Source organism: Macrobrachium nipponense, chromosome 14 (genome assembly GCF_015104395.2).
Source record: "Macrobrachium nipponense isolate FS-2020 chromosome 14, ASM1510439v2, whole genome shotgun sequence".
Lineage (NCBI taxonomy): Eukaryota > Metazoa > Arthropoda > Malacostraca > Decapoda > Palaemonidae > Macrobrachium > Macrobrachium nipponense.
The window spans coordinates 59,397,828-59,411,718 of record NC_087207.1 but is presented as its reverse complement, the minus strand read 5'-3'; the positions used below and the strand labels follow the sequence as shown (position 1 = coordinate 59,411,718).

Sequence of the window (13,891 nt, the reverse complement as noted above, 5' to 3'; positions counted from 1 at the left end):
CTTCTCAAATTCTTTGCTCCTTTTCTGAATATGCTTGTCACGTGCATACACACAATATATATATATATATATATATATATATATATATATATATATATATATATATATATATATATAGACAATACTAGTCACCGCCACAGTCCCAAGGGTGAACCCCATCTGTGAGTGTAATGTGTATGTATGTATCCAGCCCACATCTGTCGCGGTGGAAGCCAGTGTTCCAGCTTTTTGCCGTCCAGATTATATTACCTTTGAAGGTGTTGTTTCCACTTACGAGAAGACCAGCTATTTCCTGAGGTACCAAACCAACCATCCGATCCTCCTGAGGCACTGCCTCGTGTTGGCATAAGGCCAGTTTAACTAGGAATAAAACAGAATATAGAATTTAGGCCAAAAGCTTGGAACTATGGGGACGCATTGGAACGAAGGACTGGACCGAAGGACATGGAATTTTGAAGGACCATTACAGAGACCCCAAAAAGGGACAAGCTTGTAGAGAAAGAAGTAGAAGAAGCAGCAGCAGCTGGGAACTATGGGGTCATTCAGCGCTGAAAGGGGAATTGTGAACGAAATGGTTTGGAACGTTTAACAGGAGGAAAACCTCAAAGCAGTCGCACAAAGAAACAACTGTTATGAGAGGATGGAAAGTAAGTAATGCTTGCAGTGCACCGCATGATGTGCACTGAGGGCTCTCCCTTAGAGGGAGAGCATAACTAACAACTACAAGAAAATGCTGACATGAACAAGCTTCACTTGCACCTTGCACAATCATCAGCTTAAGTGCAGATACAATATAGTCACCTAAAATACAAAGAGGCGCTGTAGGAACTTCACGCTAGATATAGTCGTTGGAGTTACCGAATACAGGAAACCTAATTAGCAAGAATATATTTACCCTGCACTTCTCAAAAATATATTTACCCTTCACTTCTCAAAAATATATTTACCCTTCACGTCCCAAGAATGTATTTACCCTTCACTTTTAACGGAAAGACCTTCATTTCTCAAGAATGCATTTACCCTTCACTTTTAACTGAAAGACCTTCACTCCTCAAGAATGTATTTACCCTTCACTTTTAACTGAAAGACCTTCACTTCTCAAGAATGTATTTACCCTTCACTTTTAACTGAAAGACCTCCACTCCTCAAGAATATATTTACCCTTCACTAACTGAAAGACCTTCACTCCTCAAGAATATATTTACCCTTCACTTTTAACTGAAAGACCTTCACTCCTCAAGAATAATTTACCCTTCACTTTTAACTGAAAGACCTTCACTCCTCAAGAATGTATTTACCCCTCACTTTTAACTGAAAGACTTCACTCCTCAAGAATGTAATTACCCTTCAATTCTAAATGAAAGTAGAAAATTCATCACCACACCATACAAATATATAACCTGTTCTCCAAGATACTGCTATATGTGGCCGTTAATATCTATACTGCCAAAAAAGTCTCACCAATAACGTTATAAAATTCACCGGAGAGACTGGGTTTTCACTTTTTAACTTCTTTGTAAAAACGCTGATAGCTGAAGATGCTACAACCTCGACTCCCACTTCTACAACACATTACAATCACACAACAGACGATCTTACAGGTTTGTTAGTTTGTATGGCGTTTTTACGTTGCTTGGAACCAATGGTTATTCAGCAACGGCAACAACGGCTTTACGTGACTTCCGAACCACGTCGACAGTAAACTCTATCACCAGAAATACACATCTCTCACCCCTCAGTGGAATGCCCGAGGAACGAACTCGCGGCCACCGAGGTGGCAGGCCAAGACCATACCGACCACGCCACTGAAGCGCAATAGGGACATTATTTATTATGAGGAACGAACTCGCGGCCACCGAGGTGGCAGGCCAAGACCATACCGACCACGCCACTGAAGCGCAATAGGGACATTATTATTATTATTATTATTATTATTATTATTATTACATACAACTCTCTTGACGACCTTGCAATCATACCGAATTCTTCACTCATCATTCTATATTATTATCCTTACTGAGAAAGATCGAACGCTGGGTATCTGACGCCGCCCTTTCCCATCTCTCTCTCTCTCTCTCTCTCTCTCTCTCTCTCTCTCTCTCTCTCTCAGCGGTGCCACTCGAGAGGCGAGACCGCCTCTTCCAAGGAACCATCACCAAGAGTCCTCTTCCCCCAGACTCCCATTTCATCCCGGACTTATCTATGGGACGTAAACAGGAGGCGAAAACAAGTTCGAGTGCCACTCAGGGCAATTGCCAGGCGTCCTTCAACTCGAGAGGGCCGTTGGAAGGGCATTAGTCATGCTCCTTTAAGACTACTATTACTACTCCTACTACTACTACTATTACCGCTGCTGCTGTTGCTGATTCTGTTACAGCTCTCAAGTATAATATCAGATAACACCACTAATGAACAAAAGCATCATCTTAGAATGAGGGGAATTGTAACTTCACAAAATTACTGTAAAATAAATTTAATAATAATACAGATTTCATTATTATCATTATTATTACACAACAACAACAACAACAACAACAACAACAACAACAACAATAATAATAATAATAATAATAATAATAATAATAATAATAATAATAATAATAATAATAATAATAATAATAATAATAATAATAATAATAATAATAATAGCATTTGGATTCCTCTCGTTCAGGGGCGTCTGCTCCTCTCTCTCTCTCTCCTCTCTCTCTCTCTCTCTCTCTCTCTCTCTCTCTCTCTCCTCTCTCGCCTGAGCAAAAGGAATCCAGAATGAGTCACTTAGTATCTTTTGCCGATTAGGCTTAAGATCCAATTCGTACTGCATTCTGAATAATAATAATAATAATAATAATAATAATAATAATAATAATAATAATAATAATAATAATAATAATAATAATAATAATAATAATAATAATAATATCAAACGGAGCAGAACAGTAACAGTGATAATACCGACGAAACCAATAATGAAATAGCAACAATACAGGAAATAACAGTGATGGGAATAAAAAAATAAATTCCACATAATGAGCGAAAAGAATATTACCAATAATGATAAAAACAAGAACAACAAACAAAGGAAAAAACCACAGTACCCCAACCGTAAACAACGTCACTTTTGGTTTAAATTTCAACATTTTCTACCCCGCCGTGAAAGAGAGAAAAGGCCGAAAACCAAATAATAAATAGTAAAGCGCTTTTTTTTTTTTTTTTAAAGAATACTAAACGTGAACGATGTCCCTCAAACCATGCGGGTGGGTGTCTCTAAACTCGTGTGTGGGAGAGAGGAGAGAGAGAGAGAGAGAGTGAGAGGAGAGAGAGACGGAGATGACATGAGACGAACGAGAGGACGAGAGAGAGAGAAGAAATAAATAAATTATATATATTATAATATCAATAATATATAATATATTAGAATATTCATATATATATATAGATATAAGAAAAGGTAAATTTTCGTTACTATGAAAAAAATGATTTGGAAATAAGGCCAAATGAAAAACAATTTACTTTTCCTAAATTGCGCTGCTATGAATAAAAAATAACCCTCTTCCACTACTTCCATACTTTTATCGTCATATTACTCTAATTACTGCCACTTTCCATTACTAAGTGCTAGATTAGTTCCTGAATGAAGGACACAGGGATACAGACTTTCATTGTTGTTATCATTCTTGTGCCACTTGCGTTTTGTAATGTAATTTTATTTGAAATGTAATTTTACATCATTCTGTTTAGGTAAATATTCACATTCCTGTTTGGGTAAATATTCACATTCCTGTTTGGGTAAATATTCACATTCCTGTTTGGGTAAATATTCACATTCCTGTTTAGGTAAATATTCACATTCCTTGTTTAGGTAAATATTCACATTCCTGTTAGGGTAAATATTTCACATGCCTGTTTTGGGTAAATCATTGACGCAGTAAATTAAGTTCAAGCTTTAACTGATCTCTTCGGTCTTGCATTTCTGGTAATATTTTCTTCTTGTTGCTTCTTTCCCATAAAAAACGGCAAATTTTCGTACTCCATTGCGAAGCCTTTTTTTCAGAGCTGTAATGAATAGAAAATGCTGTTATTTTTTAAAGTATAAAAAGATGTGATGAAAAAACAACGACGCTAAAAGATAATTTTACGAAGAAATGCAGGATTAGTGATATACTTTCCCGAGAGGAATAAACAAAACCCTAGAAGATACTTTCCAGTTTTTTCAATAACAAAAATGGCTTGAACGAAGATGTGGACCATAGGAACTAAAAAAAAAAAAAACAAAAAAAAAAAAAAAAAAAAAAAAAAAAAAAAAAAAAAAATGAAAACAAAAAAAATGTTGACGATGGGGAAAAACGATTACTCAAGAAAATTACAATAATGTGATGACGATACCGAGAATGTATGATAATTTGGATACATTAAAACTGATGCTGATACTCTTAGATACACCGTCAATTTTAATGTACGTATCCTCAAGTCCCTCATTAATTCTTTGTATCAACATCACCATTATAATTATCATCAAAGTCTTAGAATTATCGTTGGAGAATAAAATGCGACGATGATGATAAAATTACAATAATGTGATGACGATACCGAGAATGTATGATAATTTGGATGATACAAACATTAAAACTGATGCTGATACTCTTAGATACACCGTCAACTTTAATGTAGGTATCCAAAAGTCCCTCATCAATTCTTTGCATCAACATCACCATTATCATCGAAGTCTTAGCATCATCGTCAGGGAACCAAATGCGATGTTGATGATGACACTTGAATTAATGAACGATGATGATTATTATTATTGAATAAAGATCCAATTATGATGATGATGACAGAGAATAAATAAATTATTATTCCAGGCACCCTTCAGAATAAAATCCACCCCGAAATACGCTGCCAATAAAAGAGAACTTCTCCCAAAAAGACCTATACATATAACGAGCCCCCCCCCCCCCCCCCCGCGTTCCCCAAAACGGTTCCCCATTCAGACTTACTCCCAGCCCCAGTTTCCCCTCGAGAATCACTACCCTAACTGGGGACCCCTTTTCCCCCTTTCCCGCCCTCCATTCTGGGTGGCTTGAAAGTTCCCGAACATTTCCGATCTTTCTATTCCCCTCAGGTAAACGTCCGAGGGTTCTGTTTCCCCTCTGGCTATCCACGATCAGTAGGCCTGTGCCTCTTTTTCCCCCTTCCTATTTGCCGATGATTTCCCCTCACAAGGGCTGCAAGCAGCCTTATCGCCGCAATCTGACCTATTACCCGCCTTGACCGGTCTTTGTTTCGTCTAGGCTTACAGATGAGTACGTACGGTAGGCACAGTAGCTAATAATTAATAATAAAATAATAATAATAACTAATAATAATAATAATAATAATAATAATAATAATAATAATAATAATAAGAATAATAATAATGAAACCATACAAAAGTCTTCTTTTCAGTTTTCTATTTTTAAGACTTGAAAAGAAACCCACAAAACAATTCGATGTTATAACGTGTTTACCTATAGTAAACACGTTATCACACAGTACAATTTTGTGGGTTTCTGTTTTTCAATAATAATAATTAGGAACGGAAATCTATATGCCTTTGAATTTTACAGTCCCCATTCTTTTTCAACGAAGGTTATTTCTCTTCAAAGAGGCAATAACTAAATAATAATCAATAATAATAATAATAAATAATAATAATAATCAATAATTAATAATAATAATAATAATATATTTTTGTCGAAATTGCAACCATGTAAATACAAAATGCAGTTTAACAAAATTGGATCGTTAAAGCCTAATCGACAGAAAGATACTAAACTGACTCCCATCTGGCTTCCTCTTGCTCGGGGGCTCTCTCTCCTTCTCCTCTCTCTCTCTCTCTCTATACATCTCTCCGTCTCTCTCTCTCTCCTCTCCTCTTCTTCGCTCTCTCCTCTCTCTCCTCTCCAAATGAAGGTCATTTACTACACTTTTGTCCAATTAAGGCTTTAAGATCCAACTTGTAACTGCATATTGTATAATAATAATAATTACAGAAATCCAATAATACATAACCCCAATCAACAAGAATAATTAATAATAATAATAATTTGATTAAAATTACTAAATCTCTCTCTCTCCTCTCTCTCGCTCTCCCCTCTCTTCTCTCTCTCTCTCTCGTTAAACTTCCTCGTTATTGAGGGGTAAACCTTATTAATTATTATTATTATTAGTTTTTTATCTTATTAATAATTCTTTTTACTTTACTCAAAAAAAACCATTCCGGACCAAGGGGACTCCACCATTATTCCTCCATTTCATACATGCCGCCCAATTATCAAAAAAAAATATTTATACCAAATTACTTAGAAGAGAGAGAAGAGAGAATGGAGGACGAGAGGAGAGAGAGGAGAGAGAGAGGAAGACGGTTTTAAATCCAAGGGTTACCGGGGGCGGCATATCTACGACAATAACCAAAAACTAACTCAAAAGAGTTATAAAGAAAAATTAAAATTTATATGGTTTTCAGGAAAGGCGGCGAGTAAAATTATTACAGATGCAGCCTCAGGGAGATGAGATCCATACTACATACTAATGACGAGCGATCATGACGTCAGCATTATTGTTCGTCGTTCCTTCCAGATCTCTCCAACTGTGAAGAAGCACACAGAGGAATATACAGGGTGAACCAAAAGTAGGTGGACAGTAGATGATAACGGCGCTATAGTATAACAGTGACACCAACCCTGTTTCACCTACTTTCCACTTAATTTTGGTTCACCCTATACATACATACATACACACTTTTAGTATATACTTTTGAAGAAAGTGATGAGGACTTGCATTAGTGTTTCATGGTTCCCTAGGTACATCTGCACGAGCACATAATTATATAAATATATATATATATATATATATATATATATATATATATATACACACATATATATAATGTTTCCTAAACAGTTATTCATGTATTTATTCGTTAATTATACCCTACATTCTCTGACGTTTTCATCACATGGGGTAATAGGTCTTCTGGATACTTAATAATAACCCTAATAACCCAATAGCCCTATGGAATGAACAGTATGAACTTGTCCACTCTACGAATACGGTATTCAGTTCACAAATATTACTGTAAACGTTTCCTCGGTGACTTTTACGCCTCATTGACAGTAGGGAGGAGGAACAGGAAGAGGGAATCATGCAGACAGAGGAGAAGGGGTGGTCAATCAACCGCGCGATGGCAGGAGGTTGTTAAAATATAACTAACTGCAATGTAAGGCGACCCTCTGGAACGCCAAGGTCACACACACACACACACACACACACACACACACTCCCTTCGAATGAAGCAATTTGCAACGAGCAGGATCACACGTTGTGATCGACACAGTTAGAAATATAGATGGAGGGCTGTGGTTGTTGTATAATGTTCTTTTCGGTCTCAGATCTGAGCATTCTATACTTACTCTGACTGCCCGCTCTTGCATCAGCGCATTATCATTTTATACCGCCCATATCTTTCCCTTCATCCTAAACGGAATGAATTTACCCGAACCTGTTTCAATACCTATTTAGCCCGCTTCCTTAAGAGTTCAAATTTTGAAAACGGTATATGCATGCAAGGTAACAAACACTACAGTTATCCATAATTCTAAACGTCTAGTTCACCAACTCTCTCTTAGTCTTATCCATTTAAAAGACTTCGAATTCAACTGTACCATTTTTCAAAAAGACTTCGAATTCAGCTGCACCATTTTTCAAAAAGACTTCGAATTCAGCTGCACCATTTTTCAAAAAGACTTCGAATTCAGACTGCAAAAGACATCAAAAAGACTTCGAATCAAGCTGCAACAATTTTTCAAAAAGACTTCGAATTCAGTTTTGCACCAATGCTTTTTCAAAAAGACTTCGAATTCAGCTGCACCATTTTTTTTCAAAAAGACTTCTTCGATTTTTCAGTTGCACCATTTTTCAAAAAGACTTCGAATTCAGTTGCCACATTCATTCAAGAAAAAGACTTCGAATTCAAGCTAAAAACGACAATTTTTCAAAAAAAGCTTCGAATTCAACTGTACATTTTTCAAAAAGACTTCGAATTCAACTGTTTTTAAAAAAAGACATGTTTTCAAAAGACTTCGAATTCACTTGTTAACCATTTTTCAAAAAGGCTTCGAATTCAACCGTGCCACAAAAGGCTTCGAATTCAACTGTACCATTTTTCAAAAAGGCTTCGAATTCAACTGTACCATTTTTCAAAAAGGCTTCGAATTCAACTGTACCATTTTTCAAAAAGGCTTCGAATTCAACTGTACCATTTTTCAAAAAAGGCTTCGAATTCAACTGTACCATTTTTCAAAAAGGCTTCGAATTCAACTGTACCATTTTTCAAAAAAAGGGCTTCGAATTCAACTGTACCATTTTTCAAAAGGTCTTCGAATCAGCTGTACCATTTTTCAAAAAGCTTCGAATTCAACTGTACCATTTTCAAAAAAGGCTTCGAATCCAACTGTACCCATCAAAAAGGTTCGAATCAGCTGTACCATTTTTCAAAAAGGCTTCGAATTCAACTGTACCATTTTTCAAAAGGGCTTCGAATTCAACTGTACCAGTTTTTCAAAAAGGCTTCGAATTCAGCTGTACCATTTTTCAAAAAAAAGCTTCGATTCATGTACCATTTTTCAAAAGGGCTTCGAAATTCAACGTCCAGTTTTTCAAAAAGGCTTCGAAATCACGGTACATTTTTCAAAAAGCTTTCGAATTCAACTGTCCAATTTTTTCAAAAAGGTTCGAATCCAACTGTACCATTTTTCAAAAGGCTTCGAATCAACGTACCATTTTTCAAAAGGGCTTCGAATTCACTGTAAAATAGTTTTTTTCAAAAAGGCTTCGAAATCGCGTACCATTCAAAAAGGCTTCGACAACTACCATTTTTCAAAAAGCTTCGAATTCAACTGTACCTTTTTCAAAAGATTCGAAATTCAACGTCCATTTTTCAAAAAGCCTTCGAATTCAACGTACCTTTTCAAAAAGCTTCGAATTCAACGTTTTTACATTTTTTAAAAAGGCTTTCGAAATCAGCGTCATTTTTCAAAAAGGCTTCGATTCAACTGTACCATTTTTCCAAAAGGCTTTCGAATTCAAAAAACTGTACTTTTTCAAAAAGGCTTCGAATCCAACTGTACCATCAAAAAGGATTCGAATTCAACGTACCATTTTTCAAAAAGCCTTCGAATTCAAACTGTACCATTTTTCAAAAAAGGCTTCGAATTCAACTGTACCATTTTTTCAAAAAAGGATTCGATTCAACTGTACCATTTTTTCAAAAGAGCCTTTCGAATTCAACTGTACCATTTTTCAAAAAGGCTTCGAATCCAACTGTACCATTTTTCAAAAAGGCTTCGAAATCAGCTGTACCATTTTTCAAAAAGGCTTCGAATTCAACTGTACCAGTTTTTTCAAAAAGCCTTGAATTCAACTGTACCTTTTTTCAAAAGGATTCGAATTCAACTGTCCCTTTTTTCAAAGGGTTCAATTCAACTGAAGGCTTGCGATTCAAGCTTCGAATTCAACTCCATTTTTTCAAAAGGGCTTTTCGATTCAACTGTCCATTTTTTTAAAAAAGCCTTCGAATTAACTGTAACATTTTTCAAAAAGCTTCGAATCAACGTATTTTCATTTTTTTTTTTTTAAAAGGCTTCGAATTCAACTTTACCATTCGGTCAAACATCTTTTAAAAACTTTTATCGCATAGTTGCGACACGAACTGCTTTTTTTAAAAACAAAATCAAAAACCTGGGATCAAAAATTTTTACGAATTTTGGAAAAAAATAGCGAGCCACAAATATCTAAGAATAATAATTAATGATAATGCACACACGAATACGTACCTAAAATTATAATCGTTGTTCGTTTGAGGAAGACGTCACAGACGACCTGAAAAACAGAAAATTACTAATTAATTTCAAAAACAAATATAGTTACGTAATATATATATATATATATATATATATATATAGATATATATATATATATATATATATACTATACTATAATATATATACATATAATACATATATATATCACATACACAATAAACATCTAAAGAACTTACATGGAGTTTCAAAAGACTGCCCTACCATTTTCCCCTCTATGGAACTCGCGGGCCAAAAACATGCATACAGTACAAACGAGGTAATGACAACATTATGAAAAACAAAAACATCCAACGCAAGTACCTTTAATCAACTCTTCCAAATCTACTAATAAAACAAGTCATGATATGTCCAATAACAACAATAATTTCTTTAAGGAAAAAAACTTTCGTTTCACTAAGTAGTAAATAGATTGTCTCTGAAGGAAACTATTACAGTCCTTAATTGTTCCTCAATGCGGCTGACGAGACGGAGAAGCTGTGGTGTAAACGTGCTATGGCCAATGACCTACGGATGCTCTCTCTCTCTCTCTCTCTCTCGTTTATATCTCTCTCTTATCTCTCTTGCTCTCCTCTACCTCTCTCCGTTTATTATCTGTCTCTATTTAGTCTCCATACAGTTTATGCTGTTACTTTTCTCTGTCTCTCTCAAGACTTCATACAGTTTTGCTGTTGCTTTTCTCTCTCTCTCTCTCTCTCTCTACCTTAGCTGAAGAAGCCAGGCAATTATCCCATATAACGGGAGCTGGCAATGGGATGGATCTTACGTGAACAAGTAGCTACCTAATCTATGGGACTGTAAAGCCTGACTTATACCATGAGGAAGATGTATTGATAGCAACAAGATTGCTCTTGATTTAACGACTAGATTCCACTAACGGCCAATATTGCTGTCAACAAAACGCTAGAGGCAACCTTTACTTGTGACAGTTCCAAGTGGCAATAGGTCACAGTGAGAACCCGAGAACCAACCCAGCCAATCGTGACAGGCAGTTCATCTCGGGTGTCACATTTCTTTTGCTTTACGCCTGGTGGGGACCACACAACCAATCTCCTCAACCTCTGGGCTGGGCATCAGTCTCTAAATGACAACTTTTATTTATTTATTTATTTTTTTTTTTTTTAGTTACAGCCCCCCTTGTTTGCGAGTACAGTGAGGCATGATGCGTCATATTTTTCACTTCATCCTCGTACCACTTTTTTTCCAGCAGCTAACTATAATAATTTAGTCATTCATTATCTTAGTATTCCAGCCAAGTAGAACTCCCTGCTTGTTCCTTGGAATTATGACAACAAAATTCCTTCGACCTCCAGGCTCTTCCTCCAGAAGGCGAAGAAGAAGAAGAAGAAGAAGAAGAAGAAGAAGAAGAAGAAGAAGAAGAAGGAGAAATAACAGAGCTACGGATCGACCTCTAAGTCACGTCTCCACAAGCTCAGAAGTGCCTATGCCAGCATCTCTCTCTTGGTTACGGCTCGCCCTAGGGCATGAACGCTTCGTGTTACCCAGGACCCTAGGGTGCTATCCAAGGAACCCATGTTGTAAGTACTCTCCGTAAAATCTCCACTGTTTGGCCTAAGCTTTCCTGTAACTGTGTTTGGAACTATGGCCAAGCTTTTTTTTTTAAGCTTTCTGTAACTATTTTTTTTTTTTTTTTTTTTTTTTGGCCAAAGCTTTCTGTAACTATTTTTTTTTTTTTTTTTTTTTGGCCCAAAGCTTTCTGTAACTATTTTTTTTTTTTTGGGCCAAAAGCTTTCTGTAATATTTTTTTTTTTTTTTTTTTTTGGCCTAAGCTTTTGTAACTAATTTCTTTCAAGTATGATTCTTAAATATTGAATTGAATATAGAGCACTGTTACCTATAAGGTCATTCAGCGCTAAAACGGAAATTGGCAATAAAAGGTTTGAAAGGTGTAACAGGTTTGACAGGTGTAACAGGAGGAAAACCTCGAAGCAGTTACGTTATGAAGCAATTGTTAGGAGAGGGTGGAAAGTAAGATGGAAGAAAGAGAATATGAAAGGAGGTACAGATCTAAAATATCCTTCGCAGCTATTTCTTCATTTTTCTTATACATTCATAAAACTCCTAAGTGTTTACAGGACTGAATATTTAGCACAGGTAAACAATAACTTGAAACATGAATGGCCAAAACAAAAGAACTAGTTCGACCGCATACAGGACACGGCATCTGACACTGGTTGATAGATGTGTTATTGAGTTGCAAATTACGGGGAGAGAGAGAGAGAGAGAGAGAGAGAGAGAGAGAGAGAGAGAGAGAGAGAGAGAGAGAGAGACTTATTTACAGATACTCGCGATAGTACGGAATCACACTTCCGTACAAAATTGTCTCTAGTGCTTACATAATACACCAAATAAAATATGTGGAGATGAAACAAAATATTTTTATTATTATTATTATTATTTTCGGAAGGAGACCCTCTCGTAGGCAAGTTTTGTTGATAAATGGTTGCTGCTTCAGTACTATTAATCTTGTAGAGAAGACTCTCTACAAGATTAATAGTGCTGGAGCAGCAACTATTATATTATTATTATTATTATTATTATTATTATTATTATTATTATATTATTATTATTATTATTATTATTATTATCATTGTGCAAAATTTTGTTCCACGACTGCAGAGTTGAAAACTGCATATTCAATCACGTTTCTCAACTACGGAAGAAGTCAAGACGACATTTTCCGCTAAAATTCCACGGGTCCAATTACATCCAAGGCAGCGAACTGCGACATAGCGACATCACAGACTTAACAACACGCCGCCAGGACCCCGTTACAGCGAACATCACAGCAACATACCTCAAGTAACCTCCCACCGGAGACCATATCAATTTACCTTCGGACACAATGGGGCCAATAGGTCGCCACGATGGGATCTCTCGTGTATCTCCTTTTACTCTGGCATCCCTACATTCCGCCACCCCCCCCCCCTTTTCCCCCCCCCCATCCCCCCTTTTTCCCCTTCCCTTTTTCACAACACAAAGGCGGAGAATACTCATTGATTTTCGTCCATTCTGCCACAAAGGTTTAATTCTTACCTCTCACGGCCGTCCATCATTTTCTTCGATTACCTCCAAAAGCGAAGAAGGTTTTCTATCGTTTCTTTGGCTTACAGGGAAGAAAAGGAATCCATCACACACACACACACACACACACACACACACACACATATATATATATATATATATATATATATATATATATATATATATATATATACATATATATAATGACCACAACGTCCTCCTAACTTCTCGCTTTCTTCAAACTTTTTGCATACGCTCGTCACTACAATAAAAGCCTTAAATCCAAAGGCAAGAATGTTAAGTAATTCTGATTTCAATAGCATGAATCGAAAAAGCATCCGGAATATCACAAGAGATCTAGTTGCCAACTAGCCCAACAAAGGTTTTTTTTACATTCCACTATCAAAATAGGAATGATCGAAGTGCAGCAAGACCAGAGTTTTAACATGGTAATACTGAAAGGTTAAAAAAAAATGGGTCTGATCAGTACTTGGATGGTGACCACCAAAAAAATGCCAGGCGCCGTCATCTCAAAAGCCACAATGATGCAGGAGAATCAACAAAGGGTGTGTGTGTGTGTGGTAAAAATACAGTAATAATCAATCTAAAATTTGTAGCCCAGCTACTGGACAATAGAATAGAATACAGAACTTAGGGTACAGGCCTAGCGCTGAGACCTATGAGGTCATTTAACGTTGAAAAGGAAATTGACAGTAAATAAGTTTGAAAGGCGCAACAGGAGGAAAACCTCAAAGCAGTTGTACTATGAACCAATTGTCAGGAGAGGGTGGAAAGTCAGACGGAAGAAAGAGAATATGAACGGAGGTACAGTAACAGGAATGAAAGGGGGTTGCAACGAGAGGCCGAAGGGGCGCTGCAGAGAACCTTAAGTAATGCCTACAGTGCACCGCATAAGGTGAACTGACGGCACT

At 36.4% G+C, this 13,891-nt stretch overlaps 1 protein-coding gene across 1 annotated transcript in view; it reads right to left on the bottom strand.

Moving 5' to 3' along the window:
• The window catches only part of LOC135226546 (microtubule-associated protein futsch-like), a 302,767-nt gene that overhangs the window by 180,237 nt on the left and 108,639 nt on the right, over positions 1-13,891 (bottom strand). The window contains 1 exon segment of the mRNA XM_064266202.1: positions 9,870-9,915. The gene's annotated coding sequence lies outside the window, so the exon portion shown is untranslated.